The sequence below is a fragment of the Rattus norvegicus genome, chromosome 7, assembly GCF_036323735.1.
Source record: "Rattus norvegicus strain BN/NHsdMcwi chromosome 7, GRCr8, whole genome shotgun sequence".
Taxonomy (NCBI): Eukaryota; Metazoa; Chordata; class Mammalia; order Rodentia; family Muridae; genus Rattus; species Rattus norvegicus.
This window is the reverse complement of record NC_086025.1, coordinates 47,715,786-47,727,322: the sequence shown is the minus strand read 5'-3', so window position 1 is coordinate 47,727,322 and position 11,537 is coordinate 47,715,786. Positions and strand designations below refer to the sequence as shown.

At 43.8% G+C, this 11,537-nt stretch overlaps 1 protein-coding gene across 4 annotated transcripts in view; it reads left to right on the top strand.

The window, feature by feature from the left end:
- Nucleotides 1-483: 483 nt before the first annotated feature.
- The window catches only part of Nav3 (neuron navigator 3), a 788,263-nt gene continuing 777,209 nt past the window's right edge, over nt 484-11,537 (top strand). For all 4 annotated transcript variants that reach the window (XM_063263475.1, XM_039079115.2, XM_063263477.1 and 1 more), the window contains exon 1: nt 484-620. The gene's annotated coding sequence lies outside the window, so the exon portion shown is untranslated. The remainder of the gene's footprint in view (nt 621-11,537) is intronic.

The following is an 11,537-nucleotide window of genomic DNA, read 5'->3' as shown; positions in this document are numbered from 1 at the left end:
CTTGTTGAGCATACAAATCATTTCCCCCTTAGTCTCTAAGGGAGGAAAAAAAAATCCCTTACTCTCCTTGCAGCTTGTTTTGCAGTCAGGAGAGGTGGCTGAGGCAGGTCTCTGGAGAGGTGTTCTCTGCAGGAAACTTTGCTCACCCAGTGAGTGGACTGGGGCTATTGGGTTCTGTCTGGGTGGACCTTGGGCGAGTTTGCGGGGTTCCTCTCCCGGCCAGGGCCCCCTAGAGCCCGGCGACGCGTCTGTCTCTTTAAATCCCAGCTGCGCGGCTGGGAAACAGCGCCACTCGCCGCCCCGGCTGGCTGCTGCGAGCTCGCGCTTCGGCTGCCGGCTGCGCGCGGCGAGAGCTCGGCTCGGCCCGCGGGCTGCTCGGTGGCGGCGGCGGCGGCGCGGGGCGGGGAGGCGCGGCCGGGCCGAGAGCGAAGAAAGAGCGAGCCGGGCCGGGGAAGAGGCGCCGCGCCCGGTCCCGTGCTCGCTCGGCGGCGGACGAGGATGTGCCCGGCTCCTGCTTTGCTCGCGTCCTCCCTAAGACGATTTCCATAGTAACCCGATCAAGTGGCTCAGGACCGCAAACCTGAGGATTTCGGCGGCCCGCCGGCGTTGACCTCGGCCAGGTAACGCTGCGATCTTCTCCTCTTCGCCTTGCAAAACCGCTGCGCTTCTTGCAAAGTTCCTTTTGTGGAAAATCGCCCAGCCCCATGCAGCCTGGGGGATTTGCAACAGCGTGCTGTGCTACCCAGGTGCTTGCCACGGGCACCCTCCCCTGGCACTTCCCCAGAATCTATTATCACATTATTTAAAAATTATTTTGATTGCTTCCTCTACACTCTCCCTTCTTTTGATTCCCCCATGCTGCTGTCTTCGGGGTTTACCCCCCACCCTGAGACTAGTGATGGGGGGTGCCAAGGAGAAGTCGATGGTGGTGGTGGTGGTGGTGGGGGCGGTGAGCAAGGTCCAGGGAGTGGCGGGTTCAGATGGGCTGGATGCTCTGGGCTACTTGGAACATCACACATTGCTTGCACTGGTGTTGTGGGGAGGGCTGTCAGCACCAGGGAGCCCTAAGTCTACAGACTGAACCCAGAGTCTGTTAGGGAGGGATGCAGGCTTGCGGGTGCTGGAGCACTTGGCTGGGTGGCTGGCTAGCTTCCATACATCATAGCTTTGCTTCCTACTCCCCCGCCCCTCTTTGGGTTTCTCTTCCTTGTTCACCATCCTCCGTTTCTTTCTTCTTTTTCTCACTATCCGCACCATTCTCTTCCCTTCTTTTCCTCCCCCTATCCTCCCCCTTTCCCTTTTCCCCTTTACAAAAAGGGAGGAATCCTTTGTACCCCCTTGGTTCTGCCAGCACGAGAATAACTATGAAACCAGCAACGTGGCTACCTTAACCTGGTTGTTTTCAGAGCCGTCCTCATCCATCAACATATTTGTTTCCCGAGTCTATTGATCTCCATGGATTGTGCAGAAATGCATTGTAAGCTGGGCGACTGTACGTCAGAATCGGACTTCTGCAGCTCTAAGTACCACATGTATTGTAAAGGCAGTATGAATTTTGAAATCTGAATAAGCCATGGGTATAAATAAATACATCTTTGAAAAAGAAAAAAAAAAAAACCTAGACTCATTTGAGTGCAACTTCCCTCTTCTGTTACCGATATGCTCTTTGCTCCTCACTGACGTTCAATTATGGGGAACTTGGGAGACGGCCCCTTCCCCTCCTCTAGCTTCTATGGAACATGCAACTTTTATTGTAATGATTGGCTCCCGAACCTGATTGAGTTTGCATTGGCCAGGCACTAGAAGGAAAAGGTCACAATTAAGGTTCTGGCACTTCCTTCCTGAAATCCAAGCCAGTCTAAGCGTGAAGTACAGAGAACCTGCAGGCTGGCCTGGCCCTGCCAAAGAATAGAAAAGGATTAGCAACTTCTGTGTGAGATTAGAATTGGACTTTGGGGCTGACCGTGTGAAGGTACAATAAAAGTCAGGCCTTTCGTGTTTGGCCATCGGCAGATGGACAGCGGTACTACGAAGGACCTGCTATTTAAAAAGGATCCAGGGCAGTTGAATCTATCCTGCCTTGCTTGTGTTGATGCGTTCTCATTACGCTTTGAATTTTGGTTTGACATATAAGATGCATGTATTATGAGAAAACAAAGAGTGATATTGTGTGTGTGTGTGTGTGTGTGTGTGTGTGTGTGTGTTGGCTTTTATTTAGCCCAAAAGGGGTTTATTGGATTTTTCAACAATTTTCTCAAAAAAAAGGAAATCTTGTTTCAGTTAAGTCTTTCCTCAGATCACAATATTTCCCATGTGGAAATTGGTACCTATCACCGATTTCCTCCACTTTTCATAATAGGGAGAGGTGATGCACAGAAGGGCTCAGTTTCAGTGCACATTCAAACCTCCTTTCCTTTGTGTGCACATTTGTCTTTAAATTAAATTATTAATACAGAATGAAGGATCCTGGGGCAGAGAATGGACCAGGAAGAAGAGAAGCCACTGACAGAATGGGAAACAAACCCAAAGGAAGGAAATGCAATTTCCAGACCACTCTACAGCGTCATCCTTCTGTTTAGCCAATTAGCAAGCTTTACATCTTAAACGTGTTTCACGTTCTTATTTGTACAAATAATGTTGATTGACCCAGAAGTCATTTATAATCCAGTTCAGATGTTCAGATGAACATTTAGAGAACATTTAACAATTCATTTGTCATTGGAGCCCCCCCAAGCATGCTCTGAGGACATTTCTTTAAGCAATGCAGGCTTAGGAACGATGCTACATTTGTTATCCCTGCCTTCCTCTCTGGCCTTTTCCTGGATGCATAGGTTTGATCTGACACATGCACAAGGTGCTTCAGGTGAGTTAAATGAAGTTTGAATGTGCAATTAAAAAATTACAGGTATGGGTTGGGGATTTAGCTCAGCGGTAGAGCGCTTGCCTTGCAAGTGCAAGGCCCTGGGTTCGATCCCCAGCTCCGAAAAAAAAAAAAAAAGAAAAAGAAAAAAATTACAGGTACAAGTAAAATGTTTGTTACTCTTGTTCTTAATATCAGAGTTATCGTGCCCTTTGACCACTCTCATATTTCCTTGTGATGATTCCTATTTAAGTGTGTGTCTATGAAGGACTTCGCATAAAGGCTTCTAAGAGTCATATGATTTGAGGTTAAAAGATATTTTAATGACGGCCACAAATCACTGTAATTTATTGTACATTGATTCTGAAACTACTCACCCCTACCTGTGATTGCATCTATATACAGACATTTAATGAGAGACCTGCTTCATAATGGGGAAGTAGAACCTCTCAAGTTTGCCTAACTCAAGTCCCTATTTTTTATGTAGTGACATTAGTAAGGTTTGTGATCTGTTCATTTAGTATACCGAGCTGTGGCAAATTGATAATTACAAAGAGTATTTCATTCTGAAATTGCTATAAGATCTTCCTCAAATTGTCTGGAGGACTCCGAATGACTCACCCTTGTAACCCATGGCAACAGGGAATGGTTGTGCTAGGCACAAGCCAAAGTGTGGACAGAAGCATATACTTTCTATATGCTTCAGAGACTTCATGTGAAAAGAATTAGTATACTGGTTCCTTTGAAGAAATGGACATTAACGTGGTGATTTTTTAGAACACTTCTCAGGTTTGCTTTTAGGGGTTTTCCTTATTTGCCTGAGCAGTGACATAAAACTCTTCTGGAAGCACCCACAATAAATTTCACTTTTGTTGTAAGGAACTTAGAAGTGTGCAAGAGTAATTGCCTTTGTGTGTATCTGCATCTACTAGGGAAGGAATATCAGCATAGCAAACCTGAGAGGAAGTGCAAGCTACAGAAATGAAAGGTGTCAATGAACTGGCGATAAAAGCAGGAGGCAGTAGATCTCTATATTTCTGTTTGACACTGTCTTAAAGAGTTAGTTTTGCTGTGGCTTGTAGATTCTCAGGTGTTTTATTTTCCCAGAAGAAAAATGATGGGGGAGAAGCAGGGGAGGGGGAGAGAGGGAGGCAGACCGAGAGACAAACAGAGACAGACAAAGAGACAGAGACAGACACAGGCAGAGATAGACAGAGAGACAGAGAAACAGACAGAGAAAGACAGAGAGACAGAGACAGACAGAGACAGACAGACAGAGAGACGGACACACAGAGATAGACAAAGAGACAGACCGACAGAGATGGACAGAGATAGACAGACAGACAGAGAGAGGCAGACAGACAGAGAGAGAGAGAGAGATAGGGAGGGAGGGAGGGAGAGAGAGAGAGAGTGAGAGAGTGTTTCTAAATAGAAATGTTTCCTTGGACCATTGCTGAGCAGATAGATAATAGTGATGCGTTTTCCCTTCCTTCCAGGAGAAGGTGACTATATTAAAGTCTGCAGTTTATGGACAGAGGCAGTAGAACTGGAAAGGAATCATTTCCCATTAGTTACAGAACTGCTTAAGCACAGCGGGTATCACCCTTTTACATGAATGCAAGTGGGGATTAAACTTGCTTTAGTTAAAAGGTAGAGAACATTTAAGGATCTCCCCATTCCTTGCCCTTCTTTGTAGAAAGTCATTTTCCATAATGTAAAGTGGACTTGAGGGTAGAAAAAGTCCCTGGTGCTGGCTTTCTGGCCACCCTTCAGGGTTGCCTTCCTCATCTAACTACAACATCATCTTAAGTGAGTGTCACCGCGGTGCTGACTATTCTGTAGGTGCTTGTCCTCTTCTGTCCTAGATGAGATCTTAGAACAGGTGCATTGGCACTGCAGCCAGACAGATTCTGATCTTAAAGAGATATCCAAGTTAGTGATATGGTTCAGTGGTCTTATATACAGAAGTTGCTGGCCTTTCAAACCATATGCATTTAGCATTCTTTTACCAAAGTAACTTCCCAATGTCAGAAGACAAACTTGATCTCAGTATAAAAGCTGCTGATTCATGTCTCTGGGTCACACAATGCTAGTGTCAGTATGGTGATGCTTGTTGCCAATCTTTGAAGTATCATTTTCATGAGTTGTCTTCTCCCTCTTCCCCTTCCTCCTCTCCCCCTTCCCCTCCCCTTCTTCCTCTTCTTCCTCCCTTCCTCTTTTTCCTCTTCCTCTTCTAGTTGAGTAAACAGAGACCTAGGGATTCCGTGCCTGGAGGTACTAGGAATAAAGTCATTTCTTAGATTGGAGGTGATTTAAAGTGAGTCAGATATAGCTAAGAATGTTTGAAAAAAAAATCTATTGTTCCTTTGACCTTGTATTGCATACTTTTATGTACAGAATTCTGGTTTTTATATTAAACTACTGCCCTTTTTCTACTTGCAAAGTCGTCTCAATTCTCAGCATTACCTGAGGACTGCTGGAGAGATTGTAAGCAAAGTGTTGAGAAATGAAATGATACCTTATATATTCAAATAGGCCCACAGGGTCCTACGCATTGGGAATGTTATTTCTAATCAAAAGAAACGTTTGGGTTTTGAACACATTCATATGCTACCTGACTGAGCTAGAATATGACCTGTGGATTCTTGATCATATTGCTATATTTTCTGGCATCATTGTCCAGCAAATTACAAATGGGATTTGCAGAATAGATTTCCATGCTCTTCAATGGCGGTTCTGCCACTTGCTATGTAGAGCAGTGGTCCTTAACTTCCCTGATGCTGCAACCCTTTGATACAGTGCCTCATGTTGTGGTAACCCCTCTAGCCATAAAATTATTTTGTTGCTACGGCGTAATTGTAATTTTGCTATGGTTATGAATCACAATGTAGATATCTGATAGGCAGGATATCTGATATCTGACCCCTGTGGAAGAACCGAGGACAGAATTTTTAGATCTTTAAGATGGAAAAACCATGGAGTACTCAGGGCTTAGTGAATTGATTTGGGGAACTTGGAAGATGGCAGTACTGATGGTGCTGATAGTGGAATTTCAGCCTGAAGCGAATACCTTTGTCAGGGCTGTTCGTGATAGTTTGAATTAATATATAGCTTCTGCCCAGCTGGGGTGGAAGAATCAGCTGTAATTAGGGGGAGACCAGAACTCCTGAAGGGAAACGTTTACTTTCCTGGGACAAATGATGCTGTTTAGCTGGGAATAGAAGTCAGTGTGAGGAAAGAGAGAGCAGCACCACTGAGGCAAACTTTTATGGGAAGCATTTCCTCAGAGTTCGCATACAGAAGCTGACTACAGGGTCCGGTGGAGTCAAAGCTGCACCAGAAGTTTGAGGTCAAAGGTGGTAACATTACTGATTTTTGGCGTCACAAAAGCTGTGGTGTCTGAAGGGCTCATGGAGAACATCTGAGGCTTGGTCCTGTGAGAAGCCAGGAGAGGCCTCTGGTGAAGATGTAGCCTCAGTTGCAGTGGAGAACCTAGGATTGAGGGGGTCATGTATAGATGCCGAGGATTGACACCCTGTGCTCAGAGTCACTGTAGTGAAGCCACGAGGCCACTGGTGAAAGTACAGCCTCTGTGGCAGTGGAGATCCCGGCCTTTGCAGATGCCAGGACCTATGTGGTAATCATGAGCAGGTGTGGAGTTGAGTTGGAATGAGTCTATCTGTGCTGGATATTGCTGAATCAGAGTTAAGGGGTTACCCATACCATTTGGAGCCCAGATTATCATAAGTGAGTCCTATACGCTGGACACCGATGCTGGAATTTGGATTTGCTTTGGTCTGATTGTGACCACGTTCTGGTCATATTTCCTCTAGGAATAAGAAAGTATTATAAGAAGTATATAACTCTTTTTTGATTCCACAAGGACCCACAGTTATGAGATTTTATTTATTTTTATTTTTTAATTAATCATTTTATTTCATTTGCATTTCAAATGATATCCCCCTTCCCAGTTACCCCTCCACAACCCTCTCATCCCATCTTCCCTCTTCCCCCTCCCCTTTGCCTCTATGCTCCTCCACCTACTCACCCACCCCTGCCTCACCACTCTAGCATCCCCCTACACTGGGTCATCAAGCTTCCACTGGACCAAGGTCCTCCCTTCCCATTGATGTCATATAAGGCCATCATCTACTACATATCTGGAGTCATGGCTTCCTCCATGTGTACTCTTTTTGGTGGTGTAGTCCCTGGAGCTCTGGGGTATCTGGTTGGTTTATATTGTTGTTCTTTCTATGGGGCTGCAATCCCTTTCAGCCCCTTCAGTCCTTCCCTACCCTTCCATTGGAGTCCCCAGACTCAGTCCGATGGTTGGCTGTGAGTATCTGCATCTGTATTGGTCAGGTTCTGGCAGAGCTTCTCAGGGAACAGCCATATCAGGCTCCTGTCAGCAAGCTCTTCTGGGCATCAGCAATAGTGTTGGGGTTGCAGATGGATGCATCCCTAGGTGGGGTGCTCTCTGGATGGCCTTTCCTTCAGTCTCTGAGATTTTGAGGTTTTAAATTGTTTGAATCTTTTAAAGGTTGTAGGACTTTAAAGCATTTATAGCATTTTATACAGTGATATTAACATGACATCTTTTGGACAAACAAGAAACAAAGGTTATAGTTTCATAGTAGTGTATTTTGTGTCAACCTGGTTAGGTTTTGGTCAGGTAGACACAACAGATACAAACTAGAGTAGTTTGGGAAGAGAGAACCTCAATTTAGAAAATGCCTTCACCAGACTGGCTTTTAGACAAGTCTTTAAAGACGTTTTCTCAATAATGATTAATGTGTGAGGTCCTAGCCAACTACGGGTGGTGCCACCCCTATGCTCAATGTTCTGGCATAGGGTGAGAAAGCAGGCACCCCACTGAAGCAAGCTAGTAAACAGTATTTCTACAGATCTCTGCTTCCATTCCTTTAGCTAGGTTTCTGCTTGAGTTCTTGTCCTGACGTCTCCCAATTATAGACTGTATTGGGGAAGCAGCAGCCGAAGCAACCATTTCCTCCCTAAGTTGATTTGCTCATGGCGTTTCTCACAGCAGTAGAAAGAGCACTTGGAGTCATCCAAACCTTGGAGGCCTAAATGAGAGTTAGCTCTAGTTGTAATCTGTTGGGATGAGAACAAAGCAAGCAAAGTCTGTAGCTTTAGCTATTTCCTAGATTGCCATCCCAAAAAGACAAACTGTGAGCTCTGGCCACAGAAGGCTACTGAACAATGGTTTTGTATGTGTAGTCATCTGAAATCCCATTAACCAGAATGAGAACACCATACTTCATTTTAGAACTTCTCTCCAATGTGCAAAACTTTACAGAACAGGTAATTTTCTGTGAACGTTGGTGGCATGCCTTGTAGAAAAAAACAAAGAATTGCATTACCATATCAGTCTGCAGAGTTTTGATGATGGGAAGTTATGAAAAAGCATAAAAGTAAGGGGATGATTTACTGGATTCCAATAGGCCTGTCAGTTTCAGAAAATGAGGTAATTTCTTAGGATTCCTCTCAGTATTGTGGCTCTACTGTTATCAATTGATTCTCGTTCTAATTCACTCTGATTTTAAGGCCTCAGCATAATTCATTTTTAAGTTTTGACTCCTCTATCAATAAAATTGATACTAAAATGATGGTGAAAATAATAGTAAACATTTAATAGAAAATCAATCAAATAACACACGTACAATGGTGCATAAAAACATGCTGAAATTGAGCAAATGTTGTAAGTCTAAGTTAAAAAATGCTGTCTATTTTGATTCAATAGACACTTGAGTGCTTCCCCTGGAGCACTAGCATGTCCTCTAGTGTCCCGATTAATACTGTGTTTTCAGATGTTATAACAGTTTAGAGAGGTTAAGCTATAATAAGCAGTTCTAAAACTTCATCAAACATTTATTTATTCTTCATTTAGAAGCTCATTTCAAAGTTATAACAATCAGAGTCCAAATGGTCTTCAGCAAACCCTGCCTGTTGCTTCTCATACCCTTGGGATGTCCCCTCTCATATCCTGCAGAAGGTGTCATATGTGCTGATGTATCACTTTGAGTGCCACCTAAGACGTTGCCACACCACCTTTCTTGGTTGGGTCATTTGCTTTTGGAAAGTTGCCATGTTGGGACCATACTCAGTCAGTTCCTGGAGACTGATATGGTAAGAAAGGAGAGCCTTCTGCATAGTCAGTAGCAATCTGTACCAGACATGTGAAAGGGCCACCTTGGGCAGTGTGCCTGAAACCCTAGTAATGGTCTTAAGGTGATGCCAGATTCAGGGCAGAATCTGACCATATTCTCTTTGGTCTGTGTGAGTCAGAATCATGTAACCCTGCTATTTCTGAAATTGTGGACCACAGAAGGTTAATGAGTTTGAGTTAGAAATACTTATTTACTGAACTTGGTGAAGGTAGGAGTAATTTGTTACATAGCATCGATACATAACTTAAACTGACTTACTTAGGGTTTCCATTGCTGTGAGATAGACATCATGACTAAGGCAACTCTTACAGAGAAAAACATTTAATTGGGGCCGGCCTACAGCTTCAGAGGTTTAGTCCCTTATTATCATGGTGGGAAGCATGGTGGCGTTCAGTCAGGAGAAGGAGCTGAGAGTTTTGTGCTTTGATCTGAAGGCAGCCAGGAGGAGAATGAATATATCTATGTATCTATATCTATCTATCTACACACACACACACACACACACACACACACACACACACACACACACACACCACACACACACACATATGCACACACACACACACCACACACACATATGCACACACACACACCACACACACACACACACACACACACACACACACACACACACACACACTGGGCAGACTTTGATCATTTAAGACCCCAAAGCCCTGCCTTCACAGTGACGCACTTCCTCTAACAAAGCCACACTTCCCACAAATAAGGCCATACAACCTAATAGTATCATTCCCTATGGGTCAAGCATTCAAACACATGGGTCTGTAGAAGCCAAAACTGTTGAAAACACCACCCTGCCCTCCTGGATATCAATTGTAGACGTGAATAATTGCTGTTCTGTAGATACAGAAAATGATCATTCATAGAGTTTTGGTTGAAAGAATGCTATTTGACTGTCCATTTTCCACAGTGAGTAACAAGCACTATGACTTCCTTCATTCTTCAAGCTCCTGAGAGTGAACCTCTGGTCAACATTATCTACAAGAGAGGCAGGAGACACTAGTTATTCGTTATTAGCAGATAATCCTGGGATTTAATCCTGGGAATTCTTTCAGAACATGCCTATTAAAAATTCAACCATTTTCAGAATTTTAAAAGAAAATAGAGGGGTGTTAAAAGGGGCCAAGAACTCTGGCGAATATGTAGGTATTTATATGTCACCTAAATGCTTTACGGTAAGGATTTTTGTCACAGAAGGCTTTCTTTGTGATATTCACTTTAATCTGACCCAAATAAAGTTTATTGCATTTTACTTATTACAACTGCTTCTCACAAGTTTATAGTTTGATTTCTGTGTGGAATGCTAAGCTGTCTTTTTTATACATTGTCTTAGGGTTTTACTGCTGTGAACAGACACCATGACCAAGGCAACTCTTATAAGGGCTTTAATTGGGGCTGGCTTAAAGGTTCAGAGGTTCAGTCCATTATCATCAAGGCAGGAGCATGGCAGTATCCAGGCAGGCATGGTGCAGGAGGAGCTGAGAGTTCTACATCTTCATCTGAAGGCTGCTAGGAACAGACTGCCTTCCAGGCAGCTAGGACAAGGATCCTAAAGATCACCCATACATTTATGACACACTTCCTTCAACAAGGCCACCCCCCACTCCAACAAGACCACACCTCCAAACAGTGCAGTCTCTGGGCCAAGAATATTCAAACCACCACACACATGGTTCTAGCCTGCAATCTGTTAAACTATTCTCATCTATATTTGAAAGTCAATTACCTAGAATGGATATTGCTCTAAGAATAGATTCTTTATAAATGCAAGGCTTTGGTTGTATTCTCATACATGTTAAATGTATGAAATGAAGAATCAAAACAGGTTACACTGTCACATTTTTACTTCATGAATTTGTTTAATTTCATCTAAAGTAATGCTGTGCCTTGAAAGGTTTGGAGGTGACTGAACTTATGTGAGTGTTTGGAACATTGGAGACTAGAGGTAAATAACTAGCATCTGTATTAGGTTATTTCTGTGAATGGATCTGCAGTCATCTTGTAGGTTAGGGGATGCAGTTTCTGTGTGTTTGCTATTCTTTGGTAGGAGTTTCTTCCCTGAGAGAAATTTCAGATCCAACGTTGCCTTGTTATAAACCAGCGATGATTTTCACTGACTCAGCCCAATGTCAAGCTCTTGGGGAGCTCAAACTTGCTTCCTCCTCTTTCCTCTCTTCCCCTCTCCCCTGCTGGCTTCCCCTCCCCCCTCCTCTTCCCTCCCATCTTCTGCTTTCTCTATCCTCTTCTCTCTCTATGGACATTTGTTCTTTAAACAAGCATCACCCGGAAAGTATTGGGAGACCTAATCACCTGTCCTTTTAGGGACCAGTTTTCAGGACATCACAAATTAGTTGCATTGCAAGCCCATGGACAAGGTTAATGAAGGCAATAGTTCTAGATGTTTTTTATACTCGAGCACACTATGCAGTAAGACCTGCCTTTAGAATTGATGGGCACAGGCCCAATAC